Here is a 10,541-nt window from a genome sequence, read left to right as displayed (position 1 = left end):
TGATGCCGATCAGACCTCTGATGACCAACGTCAAGATGACTGTCAGAGCTGACTGTGCTGTTTCTGCGTGTAGCCCCCTCCCCACATCTATAAAAGCTCTTGCCCACTGATTGTCAGCGCGGGGAGTCGGCCTTTGGACAGGCCTCTGCCCCCTCCCCCGCCAGGCTGCCGGCCTCTGAAATAAAGCAAACTTTCCTTCCCACCAACCTGCCCTCTTTATTGGCTTTACAGCGGCGAGCAGCCCTACCCCACTTCCGGTTACAGTTTCTGGCTCCCAACCTGGGGCTGCTGCACTCTCGCGATATCTGCTCCCGGGGTTTTCCTGAGCTGAGCCGCCATGATGACGCGCCGGGATGGCTGTGAGGAGCCGCCGCTCGAGGCTCGCTGGCCCCGGGAGTGGGGTTTGGGGGGACGCTCCTAGCAGCTGCCGAATCCATGTGTTTGGGGGATCCTCCCTGTTTCTCCCCTGCTCGGCACTGGCTGTCAACGTACGCTTTTCCTTGGTGGAACGGAAACATGCATCTGGACATGCTGACGAGCTCCAAGACCAAGTAAGTCCACTGGTGTTTCCCGGGCAAACTTGTCTTTTGAGCACGAAGCGCTCTTGGCCATTTTGCCAGTTGGTTCTGACGTGTGTCTGACGTCGAGGACCATTTGTGAACATGAAGCACTGTTGGGCATTTTGCCAGTTGGTTCTGACGTGTGTCTGACGTCGAGGACCATTTGTGAGCACGAAGTGCTGTTGGGCATTTTGCCAGTTGGTTCTGACGACGACCATTTGTGAGCACGAAGCGCTGTTGGGCATTTTGCCAGTTGGTTCTGACGTGTGTCTGACGACATGAGGCACTGTTGGGCATTTTGCCAGTTGGTTCTGACGTCGAGGACCATTTGTGAGCATGAAGCACTGTTGGGCATTTTACCAGTTGGTTCTGACGTGTGTCTGACGTCGAGGACCATTTGTGAGCACGAAGCGCTGTTGGGCATTTTGCCAATTGGTTCTGACGTGTGTCTGACGTCGAGGACCATTTATGTTGGGGACGTGTTTGTTTGGGACACCGTATCGGTCGTCTTGGAGGATTGTGACAGTTCTGTCTTGTGGTGTGTGAATGTATATTCCATTTGTGTGATTGGTATCTTTGTTGTCTTTTGTAAAATGAGAAATTCAGGTTCAATTTATTAGAAAAATTTTAGCTATGAGATTATGACTAAAGAAAAAGAAAGATAAAATTTTTAACAATGTATGGTAACAGTATTCTTTAGACTCTGGAGAAAATTGGTTAAGATGAAACTCTTTTGAAATTCCAAAACTGGTTCTTTTCACGTATGCAGTTAGAGAAAGCTGGCTTGATTAAAAAAAAAAAAATTTCAGAATTCTGAATCCATGAGAACAAAAGTTCCTAGTAAAAAACTTGAAGTTAACTCATATCATGTCCTTGAAATACAAAAACAGCCCACTTTGCCTGAGACTTCAGCCTTGGGTTAATTAGTAGAACTTCAAACCAGGAAAAAAAAAAAGGAGGAAAGATATTTTAAACTGAAGTTTGTAAACTTAACTTACTCCAACTGTTATTAATAGACTAATGAGCTCTGTATTAAAATATTTGATTCATGAATAAGTTTTAAGATAAAGCTATGAGGTCTCTGTCTGGAGGCACATATGTCTATGTGTGATATTGCCATAAATAATAAAATAGAGATAAATTGGATAAAAGCTTTTGGATAAACACTTTCAGAGTACTTATGCTTCAGGGATGTTTACTTAAAAATAGTTTTTACAGATGCTGGTATAACAGACAGTTCAATTACTTGTTTCTTGGTTTTGTTAAGATTTTAAGGGTTAAAAATTGTAATATGTAATTAAATCTACTAAAATGATAAGGGAAGCATTTCAGTGTGTGAAGCGTAAAATATGTGCTGTCAGCAAGAGAAGGTATAAAGAATGGAGATATTTTTTTGAAGAAAAAAAGAAGTATTTTGTCCTAGAGCTGTTTTGCTTATATATGGGGAAAATAAGTGAAAAATTAATATGGGTCCAGAAAGTGATAAAAGGTTTGTGAAAAAGGAACTTTGAGAAAAGAATTTTGTATATTGTCAAGTTTGATTTAGATTGAATTTAATTAGATAAATGAATTTTGTTATATATAGTAAGCTAGCATAAGACTGGAATTTGGTTTTCTCTCTCTGTTGAGAGAACAAAGTTTTTCTGGAATATTGAACTGCTTTTGATAACAGATTGTAAGTTTCTTTCTCTAGCTAACTTTGAGTATTCCAAAGGGCCCCTAGGCATCTCAGAAATTAATTAAAGTTGAGAATTCCCTGGTGGTCCAGGGTTGGGACTTATCGCTGTCACTGCCAAGGGCACATGTTCGGTCCCTGGTCAGGGAGCTAGGATCCTGCAAGCATGCCGCATGGCCAAAAAAGAAACAAAAGAATATTAAAGTAACTAGGATTATTTGGTACGATATTATATGGAAAACATTTGATAACTTTCAGATCATACTGCTGAACTGGGTAAGAAATTTAAAGAATTCTAATGGAAAGTTACTGTTTTGCTTCAAACCATATTTTTGACCCCAGTGTTCAGGACTGAAAAAAATTGTCTTATGAAGTTATCACAGAGCATAATTACTTATGATGTGTATCACTGCTGGCTTTAAGTTTACTGCTAAAAGCACATGTACAATGCTTGTGTGACAATTGGGTGTAAGTGCTAAAATGTATAGCCTATAAAATGTTTCCCCTTCAGCAAACCTCTGTACTTGTTTGTTATGCCTGATTAGTTTCCCCCCAACATGGACAACTAGGCCAATATATAAACAAAAAGCAGGCCTAGCAACAAGGGGACATGAATGGACCCAGAGCAGGCCACTGAGCTACTCTGGCAATGCTGGAAAAAATATTGATTATCAGTGCTTTCTATGGAAAGATTTGCAATTAAAAGGGGAAAATGATGGAAGAAATTTTCACATATTGAGGTATGGGGAAGTCATTCTGGCTTATACATGATTTAATTTGAACTTTAGGCTAACCAAAACAGTCTGTTTGTGGCCTATTAGACATACATTGTATGTCTGCTTTAACCATTAAGAAAAAAAAAAAAACATTCAGAGAATAATACAGAGATGCATTTTGATTATTATCCTCATTATAATATGTCTACTAATTTTCAAATGTTTGTCCAGGTGGTATGACAAAGCAATCAAAGAGAGAGGTAATGTTTTCATAATATGAAATATCGATGCTAAACTTAGAACTTATCCTCACCTTATAGGATTTATTAAGTGATAAATCATCTGTGGTCTCACAGAAGCCTATCTCCCAGCAATTGTGGGAAGACAAACTTTCTAGATACCTGGTTGAAAATGGCATATATGTTTAGCCTGTGGGATGCCAACAGCAGTGATAAATTTTTGCAACACAGCTGGGCTACCACAGGATTAGTTAGCAAAGCAGACCTCTTCCTGAGTGGTATTGCTTGAGGATGACTGAAGGTTCTCCAAAAACCTAGCTTTGACCCTTCTGTTCAAAAAGATAAAGTATAAATGTTTTCCCTTCTCCTAAAATTTCATTTTATATAAAAACATGATACTTTTAAAGTAATAAAATAGGAGTATGGCTAGAAAAACAAGTACAATAGCAAAATGCAAAAGCTGACGAAATACAGGAACATAGCCAATGAATGAGATAGACTATGGGGCTTTTTAGCTAAAATGGTGAATAGTGCTTTGTCTGCATTACATAAGTGCAATGAAGAAAATTAAGCAAAGACGGAGATAGGGAATGCTGGGAGGAGATTTATAAATAGTAAAAGAGAAAATAGAGAAAAACAGTAATTTGAAAAAAGCCCCTTATGTCACTAACTTTCCCTCTTCTGATAACTGTGAAAATGAGATTAATATAGCAAAAAAATCAATTAAACATGGTAATGACTACAACCTACTTCACTAAACTTCAAAACCTAAAACCAAACTAACAGAAAACTCTAGAGCAGCCAGGAGCAACAAGGAGGTACAGCACAGCCTGGCTTCTCACCTGATTCTGCTCCTCACCCCCACCCAGGAGGGAGGACACCCATGGGTGGCTCAAAGGAATCCCAAGGATGCTCACTAACAACACCAAACCTTGAGTTATTCAAACTGAGAGGATGTTCCCATCTTTTTCTTTTTTTGAGTGAGGAGAAGTGGAAACTATTGAAAACTATTTTGTTTCCCAAAATAAAGGGGAAATTGGTGGGATGGGGAGAGGAGGTTTCCATGAAGCTCTTTGAATTGGGGAGCCATCTGAAGCCTAAGGGCACCCCATCCTGGGAAGGAGCTACATCCCCCCATTAGGTGATGGGATATCTGGTGTGGCAAAGCCAACTCATTCACCAGCTTCTTCCTTTAGTGATAGAATCCCCAAATTTCACCTGCCCATCTGACTTCCCAGGAGAAAGACTGCATTTCCCAGCCCCCCTTGCTACTCTGTGGCCATGTGACTATGTTCTTGCCAATCATATGGGAGAGAAAGTGATGCTTCAAACCTCAGGTTCCTGTCTTTTAAAAAAGTAATTATGCCCTTTCCTTGCTCTTTTTCCCTTCAACTGACTGCATGTGGATGTGCCAATAAGAGCCGAGTGCCACTGTAATGCATAGAAAGCTTGACAACAAAATAGAAGAATTCAGGATCCCTGATGTGTCTGTGCCACCAAACCAGATGGCTTACATTCAATTAGTTACATAAGAGAAATACAAATTTTATGTTATTTAAATCACTGTTTTGGCCTTTGTAGTTAAACCAGTATCACATCTAGTACCTGATTAGATGTCTAACTTAGGATGTTTAACAAAATCTTAAAACTGAGCCCAGATATGCTAACAAAGACTGCACACCAACCAAGATGATCTTGCCTCTTTCCTTTCTCATTTTCTCACACTATAGGTCAGATATAGTGGGAAGAAAGTCAAGAATTAGCCATTCTATATCAGAGCAAAGGCTGAGTGATCTAAGCATAAACAAGATAAAAAGAAGCATCTTGGCACCAGGTAAACAAATAACAGAAAACACAAAAACATAACAGAAAAAAAAAAAAGTAACACAATCTGGAAAAAAACATAAATCAAGAAACAAAAGAGATGTACTCACAATTACTTGATGTTATATATAGAATGTGAATAAACAAAAACATATAATTAGAAAATAAAATAACAGGATATGACAGAAATAGGGCTTTCAAACTTAAGCCAAATTGCTGAACAAACTAGCATCATTACAGGTTTAATAAATTACTTAATAAAGAGGAAAATACTTTTGAAAATAGAATTACTGGCAGAATTCATCCAGATCCGTAGTGGCCAAGGTAGGAATGAAACACAGCTCCTTCTAGAGAAACCTGACCCCAGAAATTCTCTCCCATTTGTTTTAATCTCTTGGTGCATGAATCCCTGTCTCAAGGACCGTGCTTCCCTGTTTCTGTGCAGCTCCTGGAGAAGTTGTTAGTGAGACTCAGAATGGAGTAGAGAACAAAATCTCAGAGGGAGCTAAGAGAAAATTCAGAGATCTTGTAATATTAAATCATGGAGATGTGATCATCTGAGTTCCTGGCATCCTAGAGGTTCACATTTCATTAGCTCTTAAAGAAATGATATCAGAATATGATGCTGTCCCAGTGGGATTGAAATTTGTCATTTCCTATTGAGGAAAAATGTTTTTTTAATTTATTAGGTGCCGAAGTGTCTGCATGTTATTCTAACTTCTAAAGATAAAGTACATTCACGGGCTCACTACTCTGGGGAAGGCTCTGGAGTGTGCAGTCACCTTGCACACTGGAGAGTGGGGTCTCCAGATGATGCCTCAGGCATTTTCACTCCTGGTACAAAGATCCTCAGAAAATCAGCTGGTGGCCATCTCACCCCAAACATGAAGGAAAGAGGAACGAAGGTTGTAGAGGGAACAGGGTAACTGAAATTGGTCGGCTGATTGAGGAAGACAAACAGGAGAGAAAAGTCCTTCACCGAAAGTCTTCCATGGAATCTTGGGTATTTAAGATACTTCCAAAAAAGTATTCTTCAGGACTAATGTTTCCTGGAAATGCTATATACAACTACATCCCTCTATAAGAATCACGGCTGCTTTGATATGCTAATGCACACTTTAATCTTTAATTCAGAAGGCCCCACACTTATTTACCCGTGAAAAATATTTTGTGTACAATACTTTGACAATATCCTCATTCTGAGAAGTGGTTAGAGAGTAATAAACTAAGAAATAGATTTGGTTGCATGAACACAAGACAGGAACATTAGGCTAAGTTATGGTTGGAAGCGTTGCCCCAAGATGTGAAGTGTTCCTTAAGATCCTTTGTCCTAGTTGAGTAAATAAAGGACCAAGAAAACCTAAGAGAATTATTGATGAGGGAGACACAAACATATAAGAGTTGTAGGGAAGAACTCTAGACCAGAATTTACAGCATGTTCTCTATTCCTTTCTCTCAACAAATTCTTTATGCTAATGAGCCTAGAATTATCTCACATCATCATCCCCCAGCTTAATCACCTTTGATTACCTCTGTTGGGCGTCCATAACCTTGGGTTAAACAATGCAGACAGCCCCTTCCTCTTCCCTGACTGACAGTGTATTATAATTGAGCCATTTCTGTGTCTCTGGTCACCCTTGTATTCTCCAAAGTGCATCCTCTGTACATTAATTTGCTAGTTAAATATTGATAGCAAGCCTCTGCCTTAATATTTACTTTGTTGTTCCATTATTGCTACGCACAGGGTGATTATTTGTTTCTGTCTTCCCAGCCTGTTTAATCAGGACTGAGTCAACCTTCCCTATGTTTAACCTTGTCGTCCCATCATAGCAGGAGAGTGTTTAGGAGAGTATTCTGATATCAGCTCGGAAATGATTCTCTATGCTTGCTCAACGTGTGTGCCACCACAGCCAGTAGGGGTCAGAAGGGCATTTCTCTTGGGGTCAGGTGGTTGGTAGTGAGAAAGGAAAGCCCTTTCCTTGAGGGCTTGAACATCTTTCTTTGAACGTTGCCTCCTAAATGTAGCCTAAGGGAAAACCAGGGCCAAGCAGGTAGCTTCTGTGTTTTTTATGGAATGTTGACCCTGGACCTCCTACAGCACAGAAACTTGCTGTGACAGCAGGCACCCCATCCGCACAAGGACTGGGGAAAGTGTTCCTGCCAAAAACAGAGACCTGGGTGCCATCTCTGCTCTTGACAGGAGTCTATTAAAAGCTCTTGGGCAAGTAACTGCACTCTATTTGCCTCACCGAGTTGTATGGAAGGATTTAGTCATAAGTGAACGGGAAGCATCTTTGAAAATTTGCTGTGCTGGGAAGGAAAGATGCATTATGGCATAGAAGTGTAAATATCATCCTTGAAGGCAAGCGGATCCTTCTGCTTTAATCCGGGTGGTGTCAGTGGCAGGCTTCAACATTTGTTTCCCAAACTGGAAGCTGTGACTGCCCCCAGCAGAAAGGCCACTGTTGCCTTTGGCATGTGCATATTTGGGGAGGGAGTAAAAACTAAATTTTAGACATATTTGTGTTGTTATCAAAGGAAAAAGGCTTAACAGATGTGCTCTGGGCTGTTTGCAAGCAGTGACTTAGGAATTTTCTTTCTGCCTCTCCACCCCCCAATAGAACGGAGGCAAGCAAGTGAATCTTCCAGAAGGTCACTATCAGATTTTCAGTGAGAGTGCCTTGCAGCTTAGAGACTTTAGGTAACATAGGTATCACATTAAGCACACAGTTTAAAGTTCCCCCAGTGGGTGCCGACTAGGCAAATGGTCCTTTGTGTTGGTAGAATGAATAGAGTATTGATGTTTCCATCTATTTCCCAGGTGGTTTCTCCCATCCCGAGTCCTGGGGAATTGAAGGCTTCTGTGGCCAGAGTGACATCTCCAGTCATAGAAACTGGAATCCAAATAGCCACCCTCCAAGTAGGCTACTCGTTTTGTGCTTGACCCATTCATCAGTGGTTTTTGATTATTTGACATCCCTCTAAAACTCCATCTTCTGTCACCCTGCCATGCTTTCTGCAGACAATTGGAACACTCTCTTTCCTCCTGCTTCCTCCTCTTCGATTGATTGCCTTGGAACTTCCAACTCATTTTTGGAACTGCAACTCAAATTTCCCACTTAGTATAAGCCTTCCTGGTCCCCACAAGTGAGAGAGAGCCACCATCTAGGTCCCCATAGCACTATGCACAGACCGTTTCTAGCAACATCACATGAACTTTATAACTATTTGTTTACTTTCTTTATTGGTCAGCCTGCAGACAAGAAAATCAAGGTCATTCCAGGAAGTTCAACAGGAGGAATTCAATGCAATAAACTAGTGACAGAGGTGCTGAGAAAGTTGACAAGCCCAAGAGGGGACAGTGAGGCAATGCAGATTTTAATTACAGTGGACAGCTGCTAGCTACCTCCTGGGGCTGAAAGAACAAAGGGAAAAGGAGCTGCTATCAGAGCCCAGAAGCCAAGGCTACTTGGCCAGATCTGGTTCATGGGAGCTGGCACCCCTGGATCACCACCCAAAGCAGTGAGAGAGGGGGATGGCTATCCTGGCATCTCCTTAACACCCATCGTCCACTCTCCTGCTGGTGCTCCTACTACCTTGAACATGACCTGAAGCTTTCAGGGAAAGGTCTAAGATTGGATCTGAGAGCAAAGAAGCAAGTGGCTAGCTCAAATACTTTTCTCCTTCAGTTGACAGTGAACTTCATTTTGGTATCCTCAGCACAAGATACTACATAGATCTGCTGAGCAAAGTACTGACTTAAAGCGAGATCTATTTTCTTTCTTTTTTTTTTTTTTTTTTTTTTTTGCGGTACGCGGGCCTCTCATTGTTGTGGCCTCTCTCGTTGCGGAGCACAGGCTCAGGACGTGCCGGCTCAGCGGCCATGGCTCATGGGCCCAGCCGCTCCGTGGCATGTGGGATCCTCCCGGACTGGGGCACGAACCTGTGTCCCCTGCATTGGCAGGCGGACTCTCAACCACTGCGCCACCAGGGAAGCCCGAGATCTATTTTCTTTGTAGTCTTGACAAAAGGGCTTATGCCTTTTTAGAAAAATAATATCAATCTTCTCAGCCTACCTTAAAACATTTTCTTTCTTTTCATCAAATTGAAAAGTTCTCTTTTTTTCCCCTTTAACTATGGTATTTCCATCTTTTGCAGGCTTTTCACAGTTCCCACATTCCCAGCATTCCAAGGGGATGATAAGAAGCTGCTGGTAATCTTGTTTGAAATTTGCATTGAGTTCCCTAGGGCCCTTCTCTGGAGGCCAGTCAGGCTAAGAAAGGAGCTTCTTTTGGATCAGACACTTTTTAAGTCTTTTCATTATCAATTCACCAGTACAGCACATAATGAGGTCTTATAGTAGCAGATAGGGAATTCATTTCTCAGGCAAGTGGCTGAACTTGTGAGCTGCCAGATCGTGGACCATTATCTATAATTACCTCATGGGTATTCCACAAAGATCGTTTTCTTTGTAGGATTTAAAAAAAAAAAAAAAGGCAGGTCTCACTATAGGTTTGGTAGATTAAGCCCAGACCAAAGAAAGATAAACTAGTGTTGCTGTCTAAGAGGGGGTGTTTATCTCCACCAGGACGAAATCATTTGCCCTCTGCCTTCACCAGGAAATCACCTTCAGTGAAGCAACTGACCATGACAAACGATTGTACATTTACTGGTCTCTGAAACTCTGGGTTCTTTGCTATTTGCCCACTTTTATATGCAAGTTCTCTGTCAGTGAGTTTCTATTTCAGCCATGACATTCCTCGGGACTTGCTTACAAATCAGCCAGCCAGGTGTCAGATTCCTCACACAAATGCAGGGAAAGAAAAAATCATAAGCTATTCTACGGAGAACAAGTTCTACAAAACTCAATGAGCGAAAAAAAGGTTGTTGCTTGAGGAAGACGGGTGAGAAGGTGGCAGAGACGTGCTGGAGCCCACTGGTACAGACCCCCGGAAAGCTGATTATGTACGCCTCTTCCCAACTAAGTGTTCAGTGAAGTCATACTAGTAGCTTGAAATTGACCAGAGTGGGAATATTTACATCACAGAAATGAGCAAACACTACAAATCAGTGCTTTTTCCTTTTCCTTTCTTTTACTGAAATCCTGTAAAACATTTACCAGTGCACCATGGAGAGGGAAAGAATCTCATTTTTGCCAATCCTTGCCCTTTGATAAAGCCCATCAGATAAAGACCACCAGGGACACACCTGCAACCAACCAAATTTAGGTTCATAACTTGCTACACCAAGGGGGATGGAACACCACAGGAGACGTGGGGCTGCTCATCAAGAAGGAGTTGGGGCGACAGAGGATGATTTTTAAGAGGGACTGGGAAAGAGGGAGCCTCTTTGCACTGGAGGCTGCCATGCTGCAGGCAGTTTAGAAACCGGGACTCATGGGGAGGAAGGATGAAGTGAGGCTGCGGGAGTCATTGGGAACATTGTCATTAGGTAAGAAAAGCAGTGATCGCTCCAAGGAGGGAGGTCCCCATCATTTCCCAGCTGTGGTTTTGCCCTGGGAGGCACC

General features: G+C 41.7%; 1 long non-coding RNA gene across 1 annotated transcript; it reads left to right on the top strand.

Annotated features, from left to right (window-relative positions):
- Positions 1–525: 525 nt before the first annotated feature.
- On the top strand, positions 526–9,915 carry LOC125963416 (uncharacterized). Its single transcript, XR_007475376.1, has 3 exons — positions 526–551; positions 9,173–9,227; positions 9,603–9,915. It is a non-coding gene; the product is annotated as an uncharacterized LOC125963416 (long non-coding RNA).
- Positions 9,916–10,541: the final 626 nt, after the last annotated feature.

The sequence above is a fragment of the Orcinus orca genome, chromosome 2, assembly GCF_937001465.1.
Source record: "Orcinus orca chromosome 2, mOrcOrc1.1, whole genome shotgun sequence".
Classification (NCBI taxonomy): Eukaryota; Metazoa; Chordata; class Mammalia; order Artiodactyla; family Delphinidae; genus Orcinus; species Orcinus orca.
This window is presented reverse-complemented; position numbering and strand designations above follow the sequence as displayed.